This window comes from Giraffa tippelskirchi, chromosome 13 (assembly GCF_054371585.1).
Source record: "Giraffa tippelskirchi isolate mGirTip1 chromosome 13, T2T-mGirTip1v1.2.pri, whole genome shotgun sequence".
Taxonomy (NCBI): Eukaryota; Metazoa; Chordata; class Mammalia; order Artiodactyla; family Giraffidae; genus Giraffa; species Giraffa tippelskirchi.
In genome coordinates, this window is record NC_137287.1 from 112,877,226 (window position 1) to 112,891,145 (window position 13,920).

Here is a 13,920-nt window from a genome sequence, read left to right on the forward strand (position 1 = left end):
AGTGACAGCTATGAAGGAGGGTAGCTAACAGGCAGTAGACAGAGTGATGGGTTGATACAGACCCAGGATGGCCAAAAATCCTCTTGGCAGGGTAAAGAGAAGCAGCAATGAAATGCAAGCTAAGGGACAGTCAGTTGGATTAACTTCATATTTCTTTAAAAAGTACTCTCAAATCAAAATGCCTTTGATTGCTCGCTACTCCTTCTGTACGCCTATATCTTAAAGGACAGGGCACTCCTTGACATGCGTTAAATCTAAATATGCTTCTACCCTAAAAAATATATTTTTCCTTCACCAATGCTCTGACATATGGAGACTGTCCACTGAAAATCATGGATATGTCATCCAATTTCAGAATGCCAGCTCTGGAGTAGGTATTGCTTTTTCCATACAAATGTACAACTTTAAGCAAAGCATCCATATTAAATTATGCTTCCTGCTGCCCACTCAGCTTGGTCCTAGACCCCAGTGCTGATGGAATTTCAATTGCTAGGAGCTGGGAGTTACAAAGAAGTCTGTGTAGAGCAACAGATGTCAAAATAAAACACACGGTTAGGAGTAAGTAGAAAAGTTCATGGCTTCAAGACTATGTTCGCCTAGAAAAAAGAAACTGCTTTTACATGAGACTGCCTCACATCATTAATAAAACACACACACAAAGAGGCATGGCTCTTAGAGAGCATGTAGCCCAGCATCCTCCTTTTGCAAACAATGATACTCAGGCCCAGAGAGGAAAATGGGTAAGTTTCCTCAAAGTTCAACTCTATGGAATGGGAGGAGATGCTGAAAGAATTTGATGCTTATTCCATCAGCATGTGAGAGGCTTGGAAAACACAGCCTCATTCTGCTAGAGCTTTTCAGTATGAACATTCTTACAGAGGGCATCACCACTTTCCCAGCTGGATCTCTGGCAACTCACCTCATCCATGTGCTTCTTCCAGAAGCCTTCATCCTACCCAACCCCATTCCCACACGGCAGCAGGCCCTGCTCCTCTTGGCTTCTGAATGCTAGACCCATATTCCCACCACCAGCCCTGGCTCGTCTCTCAGACCAACCTCGCCTACTCTGCTAGAATGTTCCTTTCTGTTTTCTTCCTCCTTTGGTTCTACGGCAACCAGACTCACCAAGCAGCATTCTGCTCACCCAGCTGGGTTCCCAGGAGCCCTGCAAAGTGGCCTGAACTCATGCCCCTGTCCAATCCAGCTTGCCCCAGCCCTATCAAAGAACCTGAATGGGAAATGATGGTTGTCTGCAAACCCTTATCCCAGCAAAAGCAGAGTGAAGGAAAAGACAAAGCAAAACCACAGCATCCCAGCTGAGATCAGATTAGGACTGGGCTATGATGCAGCCCTGACCTGGGCCAGGCACTGTGCTAGGTGTGGGCGTGAACACTGTCTCCTTTTAATCTCCCAGCTCTGAATAGAATCTGGCTCCGTGAAGTTTGTACAGGGGCCAAAAGGAAACAAGGCATTATTTATAATAATTGGCTCCCCATTATCCATTCACATGGCGCTGCCTGGAATAACATGATGGGCCTTTATGATATTCACAGCCTATAAAAAAGTAGTTCTGTTGTGATTCAACATATAGTAATCTCCATTTTAAGAGGACAATAGAAACACTCAGCCATTATTCATCCCAGAGCCTTAAACAGCAGAGAATTCCTTTATCAGGAACAAAGGGTTAGAACGACATGAGTTATTAATATTGCCAAGTAGCCCAATGCATTCATCGAGGTGCTCAAACTATGGGAACAAAAAAAAAAATGGTTTTTAAAAGCCAGATCTAGGAAAAGGTTAGAACCAAACAGCACTTTCAGAGAACTGTGGAGAAAGCACAAACTATTCAGAAATGCTTAAGCTGAAACGAGCATGGGGGCTAGAAATCTTCATCCCCAACTCTCTTAGTCCTGAATGTTCTGAAAAAAGCAGACAAAGGAGAAAAGCGATGGATGTTCAAAAGCTCAGATTGGAGACAGGAGACAATGTAACAGGAGCTACAAATCATTGTTAATTAACGATCATTAGTGTATATGTATAATGCATTTGGTATTCAACTTTCATTTATTCACCGCCATATCCCACAAAGGATTTGAGACAGCCTATGAAAGGAACAAAATATGACAACGGCAAAAAGTCAATAGGAGTAAAGCATCAAGAAAACAGTCTAAAGACAGAGCTGTGAGCACCACGGCAAGAAGGATGCCTGTGTGCTGACCATAAGGTCCTCATAGGTACCATCATCAGGTTTCAAACGTGACCTGAAGTTTCCTGGCAGCCAGGGCAAAAACGAGACAGAGTTAGATGAAAAATGTTCTTTAACAAGTACTGTTCGAGAATTTTTCTTTCAAAGCAGTGTAAAAAAAGATGAACATTGGCACAGTGGCCCTTCAGATAACTGCAAAGGTGGAGGCCCATTAAATTGTAACTAGATGGAAGGGATGAGGGTGTAGGAGAAAGAATATGAGTTCTGGAGCTGAAAGTCCTTCTGAGAAGGTCTAGCTTAACTCCTTACACTCAGTGGCCCTGGAAAAGATGCTTGATTCCTCTGAGGCACATTCTTAACTAGGGACTGTAAAATATCTAATTTTGCTAAGTCATGTGTCACAGAGAGAAAGACAGGATGAACAAAGGAATAATAAGATAGGTGAATATGAAACAAAACAAAACATATAAAACACCCAGCACAGCTGCTGGAACTTGAAATATGCTAGGTCCTTTCTCAGATTTTTTTTTTTTTTGCTTTCATTCTTCCTGTGAAATCTGGTAGTAAGAGTATGGCAGCCTGTTTTCTCATTTGGGTGGCACTTATTTTTTAAAGATTTTTTTGATATGGATCGTTTTTAAAGTCTTAATTGAATTTATTATAATATTGCTTCTGTTTTGTTTTGGTTTTTTGACCTCAAGGCAAGTGGGAACTTAGTTCCCCAACCAGGGATTGAACCTGCACTCCCTGAATTGGAAGGTGAAGTCTTAACCACTGGACCACCAGGGAAGTCCCTGGGGGGCTGTTTTAACCTCTCACTTCACTCTTACCCCCTGCTCCTCCCATTCCCTCTCAATCTCTACAGAAGGCAGTCTCTATCTCAGAACGCTAGAGTGAAAAGAAGTACACAAACCCAAGTGAATGAGCCCATCTATAATTGTCAGAGTATTAATAGAAGATGCAAATGGTGATGGACACTGGAGCAACCCGTACGATGCAGGAGAAAGTGTGTCAACTTGGCAAAGAGTTATGAATTGATAGATGATCATCGAACGCTTACAGGAAAGAACCACCTTATACTAAAATATGTTGATTTATGGTAGACATTTCTACCTAGAACACACATTATTTACTAGCTAATCCATTGTGATCTTGAGGAAAAGTTCTACTTTGCAGGCTCTCTCAGTACCAGATACTTTCAGACTTCAGCTAACAGCATAAGTCTAACTACTGGATCTTCATGTTCCCAGTGATCATATTTTCTAAGCCAATCATCATCAAAAAAAAATTCACAATGGTCTAGAAGTTAAACTACTTTGACCCATTCGGCGGGATCATCTAATTTAAGAAAACAAAATGGACAGTTGGAGCTGTCTTACAAATTGTGGGTCATATGGTTGCTACATACAGTCACTGCATTAAGCAACTCCAACAGGTAGGTATCCTCATTTTTCAAATGATTCTCCTGATCTTCAAGATTGGATGAGAAGCCTCTACGCTGTGCTTCCTTTGAATCTGCACACACCTCCGTCCTAGGACACACCTCCCCAAACTCTGTAACTTTTTAATCTTTTTTTTTTTTTTCCCCATTTGAATGATGAATATACTGTTTGAGGCAAAGCTCTGGATGACCTGATAAATGTATGTGATTCTGTGACATTAAGCCTCAAAGTTTTTAATATAGTTTTATTTTTCTTCATGCTCAAATTCTCAAAAAGCTATGGATCCATTCTTATAGTGTTTAATCACATGTTCATCTTGAAAAGCAACACTCACGTGGTAGAGCAACTCAGTTTCCTCATCTGAATAGACCACGTGTATCTGAATTAAGAATTAAGACAGTATGGTAAGCCAAACGGTCTTCTTACCTATATTTGGATCCATATCTGTTCAGACTTCAACAAAACAGTTTCACTGCCTATTGTTGGAAAAAAGATCCAATTTTCAGGCCTAGTTTTCAGTGTTATGGGGTAGTTTTATTTGCTTGTTTTCTCTTTTTTTCTTTTCATGTCTTCACTAATATGTTAGTTGCAAGATGGAACAGTCTATTTCAGAGATAAAAATTTAAAGCCAGAAGTTCCCATCTGACAGCTTCTTCAGTTTGTTTTTACTGAATGGGGGACATCTTTGCATTTGGTGGTCTTTTCTTAGGCACTAGTATACTGCATTGAGCAAGGTTTCATCTATCCAGACTGCTTGAGGGGACCACGGGAGAACAGATCAGTCATTCACAGAAACAGAACTGAAAATCCTAAGGCCTAGGAGCCATCACAGCCTCCAGACCATCTGGACATCAGCCAGATACTCAGTGTGGAGAAGAAAAGCAGATGCAAGCGCAGTGGGGCCAGAACACAGGCAGCTCCCAGGGCCTCCACAGCTGGAATATCAGTCATTTTCCTGGATTCTTTGAAGGAAATCATGCAGAAGCTCAGGGCCGGTGGGATGGCTCTAACTCTCACAGGAAATAGATCCTGGTGGGATAGGGAAGTAGCAGATAGTAGAAAAGGAAAGAAAAAAATTTTTTTTTTTTTACTGTGGTGACTCAAGCCTCTGTTTAGCCCTGTTGCTCTGCTCCAAGTGACAAGACAAGAGTCACATAATCAGTTTAGCTACATTTGGTCCATTATCCCTATAGCAAGGGAGTATTTTCTCCCAGAAACTGGAAGGTATTATTCAATATATTTAGTTTCAGTATGGCTGCTCCGTTTTTCTTTTTTTCCCCTTCCTATTTCTCTCTCCATCCCTCCCATTCACCCACTAAGCCATCCATCAATTCATCCATTCATCCACTCATCCATCCAAAGATATACTGACCATTCACTGTGTGGCAGGTAATGTTCTAAGCATTTAATAAACAGTATCTCATTAAATTTTAATATCCTCGAAGTCAGCACTTAATATTCATTATGAATGTCATTAAAGTTTAAGAGGGTGAGTATCTTGCCCAAGACTCAGCAAAATATAGCCCATGAGCCAAATCCAATCTATTTTTGTAAGTTTAAACGGAATACAATTATGCCCATTTTTTAAAACTTATGCTACAATTCTAGCAGAGCCGAATAGTTACAAGAGACCATGTGGTCTACAAAGCCTAAAATATTTACTATCTGGCTCTCTACAGAAAACTCTGTCACCTCTAATCTTGCCCATTAATATCTTACCTAATCTTCCAAGAAGATAGCAGAGTCAAAGATATAAACTCAGACTCAACTCCCTCAAAAGGCTATCTTCCTCAACAATAAGCCACAGGACAGAAATATCTGAGCTTCATCTGCATGACTCCTGGACACTGAGGGTAAGCTGGTCAGGCTAGGTTTATGGTCCTGAGAACAGAACTGACGTACATTACTTAGTAAAGTTGCCAACCGCTGGTGAGGACCCTCTTTACTAGTGAGAAAAGCCAGTAAGGACTTTTTTTTTTTTTTTCTGGTGAAATAATTACAGAGATGAGTGTTGATGCATGTTTTGACTTTGCTGCAAAAGTAGTTCTGTCTTCCCCAGTTTAAGTAATTACATTTGTTTCTAAATAAAGCAAATGGAACTACAGTTGTCAAAGAATGCAAAGATCAGTTGACTGCATTTATGGTGTACTAGGTAGAAGAAAAGTTAAAGCAATTATGACATTGTAAGGAGAGATACTCCTGAGTCTCTTGTGCACATTCAGGTAGGTGAGTGCTGCTGAGCACCTTGTGAGCAAGGGGAAAATGGGGAAGATGGGGTCAAATGGAAATAGAAACTTCCACGCAATGAAATCTATAGCTTCAAACAGTATTTGCTATTATGACGCCCTAACAACTGCTTATTTAAAAATATTTTCTAATATTGCCGGGTATGAAGCATATGTTCGGGGTATTCCTCCAATATGTGCAGAGTTCAGTTATCCTGGGGCTCTAAGATACTTCACTTGGCACTATACCTACAAAGATACCACCTTGCAGAAAGCAAACAGCTTAAACAAGCTGTGAGTTAAGGTTGACACATGAGCCCTAAAGAAGAGAGGCTTTAGAGAGAGGCTAGAATTTAGAACTGGGCCAGAGTAGTGATAAGGAAACTGATCAAGACCAAGGATCCAAAGGACATGGGGGAACCAGGCATGATTCAAAACAACTACTGCTGAGCACCTGTACTACTAGGGAAAAAATGATGGCTTAGATTCCACAGCTCATACAGAGTGCTCACCATGGAATAGTGATGCACCCCTCACAAAGATGTTCATGGCCTAATACCCAGAACCTATGAATACATTACCTTACAAGGTAAAACCAATTTTGCAGATGTGGTAAAAATCTTGAAATGGATATTATCTTGGATTAGTTGGGTGGGCCCATGTAATCACAAGGGGGTCCTTATCACTGAAAGAGGGAGGCAGGAGATTAAGAGTCAGAGAGAGATTCGGAAAGGAAAGATAACCCAGAGCAACAAAGAATAGCAAGGAGAGATAAGAAAGCCCTGCTCAGTGATCAATGCAAAGAAATAGAGGAAAAGAGAATGAGAAAGACTAGAGATCTCTTCAAGAAAATTAGAGATACTAAAGGAACACTTCGTGCAAAGATGGGCTCAATAAAGGACAGAAATGGTATGCACCTAACAGAAGCAGAAGATATTAAGAAGAGGTGGCAAGAATACAAAGAAGAACTATACAAAAAAGATCTTCATGATCCAGATGATCACAATGGTGTGATCACTCACCTAGAGCCAGACACCCTGGAATGTGAAGTCAAGTGGGCCTTAGGAAGCATCACTATGAACTAAGCTAGTGGAGGTGATGGAATTCCAGTTGAGCTATTTCAAACCCTAAAAGATGATGCCATGAGAGTGCTATACTCAATATGCCAGCAAATCAGGAAAACTCAGCAGTGGCCACAGGACTGGAAAAGGTCAGATTTCATTCCAATCCCAAAGAAAGGCAATGCCAAAGAATGTTCAAACTACTACACAATTGCACTCATCTCACACGCTAGCAAAGTAATGCTCAAAATTCTCCAAGCCAGGCTTCAACAGTATATGAACCATGAACTTCCAGATGTTCAAGCTGGTTTTAGAAAAGGCAGAGGAACCAGAGATCAAATTGCCAACATCCGCTGGATCATCAAAAAAGCAAGAGAGTTCCAGAAAAACATCTGCTGCTGCTAAGTCACGTCAGTCGTGTCCGACTCTGTGCGACCCCATAGATGGCAGCCCACCAGCCTCCCCCCTCCCTGGGATTCTCCAGGCAAGAACACTGGAGTGGGTTGCTATTTCCTCCTCCAATGCATGAAAGTGAAAAGTGAAAGTGAAGTCGCTCAGTCGTGTCTGACTCTTCGCGACCCCATGGACTGCAGCCTACCAGGTTCCTCCGTCCATGGGATTTTCCAGACAAGAGTACTGGAGTGGGGTGCCATCATCTTCTCCAAGAAAGACATGTACTTCTGCTTTATTGACTATACCAAAGCCTTTGATGGTGTGGATCACAACAAACTGTGGAGAATTCTTCAAGAGATGGGAATACCAGACCACCTGACCTGCCTCTTGAGAAATCTGTATGCAGGTCAAGAAGCAACAGTTAGAACCAAACATGGAACAACAGACTGGTTCCAAATCGGGAAAGGAGTATGTCAAGGCTGTATATTGTCACCCTGCTTGTTTAACTTATATGCCGAATACATCATGAGAAATGCTGGACTGGAAGAAACACAAGCTGGAATCAAGATTGTAGGGAGAAATATCAATAACCTCAGATATGCAGATGACACCACCCTTATGGCAGAAAGTGAAGAAGAATTAAAGAGCCTCTTGATGAAAGTGAAAGAGGAGAGTGAAAAAGTTGGCTTAAAGCTCAACATTCAAAAAACTAAGATCACGGCATCCAGTCCCATCACCTCATGGCAAATAGATGGGGAAACAGTGAAAACAGTGAGAGACTTTATTTTCTTGGGCTCCAAAATGACTGCAGATGGTGATTGCAGCCATGAAATTAAAAGACACTTGCTCCCTGGAAGAAAAGCTATGATCAACCTAGACAGCATTTTAAAAAGCAGAGACATTACTTTGCCAACCAAGGTCTGAATAGTCAAAGCTATGGTTTTTCCAGTAGTCATGTATGGATGTGAGAGATGGACTATAAAGAAAGCTGTGCACCGAAGAATTGATGCTTTTGAACTGTGATGTGGAAGAAGACTCTTGAGAGTTCCTTGGACAGCAAGGAGATCCGAGCAGTTCATCCTAGTGGAAATCAGTCCTGAATATTCATTGGAAGGACAGATGCTGAAGCTGAAACTCTGATAATCTGGCCACCTGATGTGAAGAACTGACACACTAGTAAAGACCCCGATGCTAGGAAAGATTGTAGGTGGGAGGAGAAGGAGATGACAGAGGATGAAATAGTTGGATGGCATCACTGACTCAATGGACACGAGTTTGAGCAAGCTCCGGGAGTTGGTGATGGACAGGGAAGCCTGGTGTGCTGCAGTCCATGGGGTCACAAAGAGTCAGACACGACTGAGTGACTAAACTGAACTGACTACAGCTGGCTTTGAAGATGGAGGAAGGGACCATGAGCCAAGGGATGCGGGTGGTCTCAAGAAGTTGAAAAATGCAAGAAAACAGATTATCCCCTAGACCTTCTAGAAGGAGTACAGCCTGGTCAGCATCTGGATTTCAGCCCAATGAAACCCACTTCAGATTTCAGACCTCCAGAAAGTAATTTGTTACTGTTAGATAATACATCTGTGTAACCACTAAGCCATTAAGATTATGGTCATTTGTTATAGCAGCAGTAAGAAACTAGGGACTCAGTAAGGGAAGGAACTACATGCCACCCTCCCACCATGGCGGGGGGTGGGGTGGGGGGTGGGAATAGTTGGAATTAAGCATGAGTTCAGATCCCCATCAAGCAGCTAAATGGGTGCCAGGCCAGCATTCACTTACTAATTCTCAGCTTTGGTGTTGCTTGATTCAGACATTCGATTTTCAAATATAAAGACAATCTGAAAAATTCCTTAGTGTTCAAAATTTATTCAAATGGACTTTAATTTGAAAACTACATTCTTTATCCACCAATCTTTATGTAAATGGGTGCACATAGGGAAAACGTAGAAATACTTGTTGAGTAAGTGGCACAAAAACAAAAGAACATTAGAGATTAAGAAGCAGGTCTCAGTGAATCACGATGTCTCAATGATGGTGCGGTAGCTATCAAGAGTGTCATTCAGGGATTAGTGCCCATGACCTCAGGACCGTAGAATCAACCACATGTGGAGTTTGGCACCACAGATACTAAGTGAGTGAGGTTTTGCCTACCCTGGAGAGTGGTACTATGGAAGTGACCTTGTCCCTTGGGCCCCTGAACTTAGTCATGATGGAGTAATGAACCATTACAGAACAAGAAAAATCCTCAGTATGAATGAATAAATGATAATAAACTTTGCAAAATTATACTTAGAAGTAAGTATATTGAAAAACAGATAAATGTGTCCTCGGATGAGAGATAACTATGTAAATAAAATTTAAAATCACTTTATAGTGTAGAAAATTTCAGTATCAAGAAATGCTTTAAATTCCATGTCATGGTTAATTTTATTCCTGAACTCCATGAACAGAAGGGCAAAATTATGAAAAAATAGATACATGTTTAAACTGAAATTCATGAACAAGAAATTGAAAAATATAATAGGCAACAATGTGCTGCATCTCAACGTTTAGATGCTTTGATATCCATATTTTCCACCAAAGTGCAATTTTACGAATTTATAATCCTTGAAAACTGTTATTATTTTGTTGCTTACATTGCTTATAATAATAGCAGATATGTACAGAAATGTGCCTGGATGATTATATATGAAGAAACATCACAGTAATAATTCTTACTTTTAGAAATGCCAGGATTTTGGAATTATACATTTAATTAGTAACTCTCTATCTGGAAATCTTGAGTTTTCTTTTTTATTTTGATTAAGGCCAGATAAAAATCCAACTTTAAGACAATGAATTCTGAATTCTAGATTTAGTTACTAGAACAAGATCCAAACAGAGCTCAAAACACCTGTTGAATAACACCTGTGAATTTTCAGCTTGAGTTCATCACCGAGAATTCTGCAAGCTGAGGATCCACACAGACTCAAGGATTTGCATGCAATGCAGTTATACATATTTCATAAAGACAAATTATTAACTACTAAGCTGTGAGAATTCTTCCTTTGGCTTTTAAGGAAAGTCCTTGAGTTAATGTTGAATATGTCTCTAAAAATTGGTACTTGTGAAATTAATAGAGTCGAATGACAGTTTGAATAATATTAGGATACATTAAGCCTATACTTGGTTGCTTTTAAACATGCAATCAAGAAATCCTGGGGAAGAGCCACGGGCCTTCAGCTCACTGTGGCTGCAGAGAGGTTGCCCTAAGCCCTAGGTTTATGTTATAATTTTAAGGGAGGGTAAGAGCCTCAGGTGGGTAGAGACTGAGCCATAATTAATATGATTTAGATTTAGTGTCATGAAACAATTCATATCAGTTACATATAAATTATATCACCTTTATGTTGTGTTGCAAATTATTCTTTCCACCATGCTTCAAACAGAAGGAAAGAATTCTTTCACAGAAAAAAAATTACCAACATGGGGGAATACTTGAGCAAACCGTTGGAGGGAGAAGCAAACCTTTAGAGAAGAGGGTGATTTAATCACCATTTGTTTTATTTATTTATTTTTTTATAAATTTATTTATTTTAGTTGGGGGCTAATTACTTTACAATATTGTAATAGTTTTTGCCATACATTGACATGAATCAGCCATGGGTTTACATGTGTTCCCCTTCCTGGACCCCCCACCCACCTCCCTCCCCATCCCATCCCTCTGGGTCATCCCATTGCCCCGGCCCTGAGCCCTTGTCACCATTTGTTTTAGGAATGCACAGGTAGGGTTTTTAAATGGAGATTAACGAAGGGACTTGTGTCAGGTGGATGACAGTACTCATTCCAGGAGGCAAAGATCTGACGGCCTGTGAAAATGTCATCAGACTCTGTTGTGTTCTTTCAGGAGCCTAACAGTTATTGACACACGTGATGAAAAGTAATGCTTTCACCTTCAGGGAAGATGGTGGCCCTGATCTGGGAGGGATGAAACGAAGTGAGAGCACCGCCCCGTAGTCTAGACCTCAAACTCTAGCTTTAATCAGCACCTCCTGCAGGGTTTGTTAAAGCACAGACTGGCTGCTTCCCACCCCCAGAGTGTCTGATGCAGGAGGCTTAGGTTAGGGTCTAAGAATCTGCATGTCTAACAAGTTCTCCAGTGATGCTGATGCTGCTAGTCAGAGATCTATATGCTGGAAATGACCGGTCTAGGTGCTCCACCCAGAAGCAGGACTGGTCCACTCCTGCTCTCTCTCCCTGGCGGAACAACGGCAGGCAAGGCTCTCCATGATCTGGGTCTCCGTTACCTTTCTGACATCATCTTTTGCAACCCTCTCTGTGGCTGGCTCTTCTCCAGCTTTATGGTCCTCCTGCTGTTCCTTAAACACACCAAGCTTGTTCCCACCTCACGTCCTTTCCTACTGCTGTCCCCTTAACTAAAGAGGCTCCTCTGATGAATCTTCAAATGGCTGCTACCTCATTTCATTCAGCCGTCTATTCAGAGAGGCCTCCCAGAACCATTCTATTTAAAAGAGCCCGTTCTCCAGAGCAACCCCCTTCTTACCACTTTCTATCCTCTTTTCTGGCTTAATTTTTTCACATCACTTCCACCTAGAAAACTAATATTTACTTTCTAATCATCTCCTCCTTAGAACATGGACTTTGGTTCACTGCTATCCTCTTGGTAGCTAGCAAAGTAGCTGATAGACAGTAGAGCTTCAGTGCACATTAGTGAAATGAAAGGATGAATGACTGATTGACGGAATGAAGAAAGAACCACTGCAATTAACCTGCCTCCAAGGTGACAGAGCCAATGGGGTAAAGGTATAAGGTTTTCAAACCAAATCTAGGTGTATGAAAACAATCCATAAATACGAATGTGCATTACGGGCATAAGAGAACCTACTGAGCAGGAGGCAGGATAAACTGCTCACTCAAGAGAGTTCCCAATCCCGCTTACACTGAGAGCTTAAAATTAGCCACGGTGGTAATATTTAAACCATAGGAATTGGCAAAAACTACAAAATCAGGCTTATTTTTGTCAGAGAGCCTGTCCGTTAGCACACCACTGGTCCTACCCATAGAGACACATGTTTCAGTACTCAGCCTGATGGCCAAGCCCGCGGACCTGTCATCCGACGAGCTGGATACAAATTGAAGGAGAGAAATTGGGACATATCAGTAGAATGGGGAGAGTCATCTATATCCTCCTTTGGGATGTCCATCCAGTGGAGCTGAACATCTACCCTGCCCTGCATGAGAAGTCTAACCCTAATACAGGTGCACAGGTGGACACACACTTGTGTTGTGTGTTAGCCACACTTCCCTCCTGCTCCACATGAACTGTGGGAAAACTGCCCCCATCCTTGGTCTTGGGGGTGAAATATATGACCCAGGCTCATGCTAATAAACCTGAAAGTCAGACCCACCAATGGACTTTCAGTTACCTGAGTCAATAAATCTCCCTCTCCTTCACTCACAACCACATGATATTTTCTAAAGACAGGACACAAAATAGTACAAGCCCAAGCATAAGAACAAGTAAATGAAGTACCTGCTCAAGGCCACAAGTGACAGAATGAAAAAAGCAGCAGTAAAGGTTATTTCACAGTTGGTGGTTCTAGGGTTTATTCTTTGTCTAAACATTTTTGCTTAAATTTTAGTTACATTGTCTTTTCCAACTGAAAAATCCATAACACATGGGTTAGATTTAAGTTTCCTACTCTGTTTATAAACTGTTTTCGCATACACCAGAAAGAAGATATATAAGAAATACCCTGAAATTAATAGGGAATTAAACTGGCAGAGTTGATTTAAATACCACGTATTTAAAGGAAAAAAATCTCTTGTAACACAAGATTGCCATAGCACACTAATTATAAGGTTTCTGACAGATTTTTATAACTCCAACATGGCGATTTAAAATTTCCTTCCCAATTGTTTCTTTTAGCCATTAATGTCTTCAATAGGGGGACATGTTGACCTTTAAGTTTGAACCAATTCAGGAAAATGCCCGAATTCTCATTTGAGTTCTTTTGCAAAGAACTGTTCTTTACACACAATATAACTTTATCCTTTTATGGGTGCTTTATACCAGCCTCACAATGGCATTTACAGTTTCTGAAACAAATCAAAAAATAATAGAACCAGGGGCACCAGTCAGTCACTGGTTGAAATATAATTTTAGGCCTCTGCTTTGTTTTACTACCAGTTTTGGCTGAAGGATGCACTTCTTTCATTTCCAGTTTCCTTTATGGCAAAAGAGAGAATTAAAATCTGTATCAGGACCACCAGGCTTCCCAAACCCTGCCCACTGACAGTCTTTACAGGCAGCCCTGTTCCAGTTCTCCACCAGTTCTCTCTCTTTATTCCCCAAAGCATTCCACAGGCCTCAGTTCTACTTAAGAATCTGCAATTTTGCAGAGAACTCAGAAGTGTGGGTTCACTTGGAACAACCTACAGAATTTCACTAAAAAGTGCTCAGATGACTCTTCCCAGAATCCCCTCCTTAGGACCACAGTCCTTTGAGCTTTTCCAAGCTTCCCTATCTCCTCCCTTCCCCATGTCCCTGTCCCTGGCCTGTTGTTCCTATATACCAGGACACTAGC

General features: G+C 41.2%; 1 protein-coding gene across 7 annotated transcripts in view; it reads right to left on the minus strand.

The window, feature by feature from the left end:
* The window catches only part of PTPRT (protein tyrosine phosphatase receptor type T), a 1,099,906-nt gene that overhangs the window by 530,077 nt on the left and 555,909 nt on the right, over positions 1–13,920 (minus strand). The window lies entirely within an intron of this gene.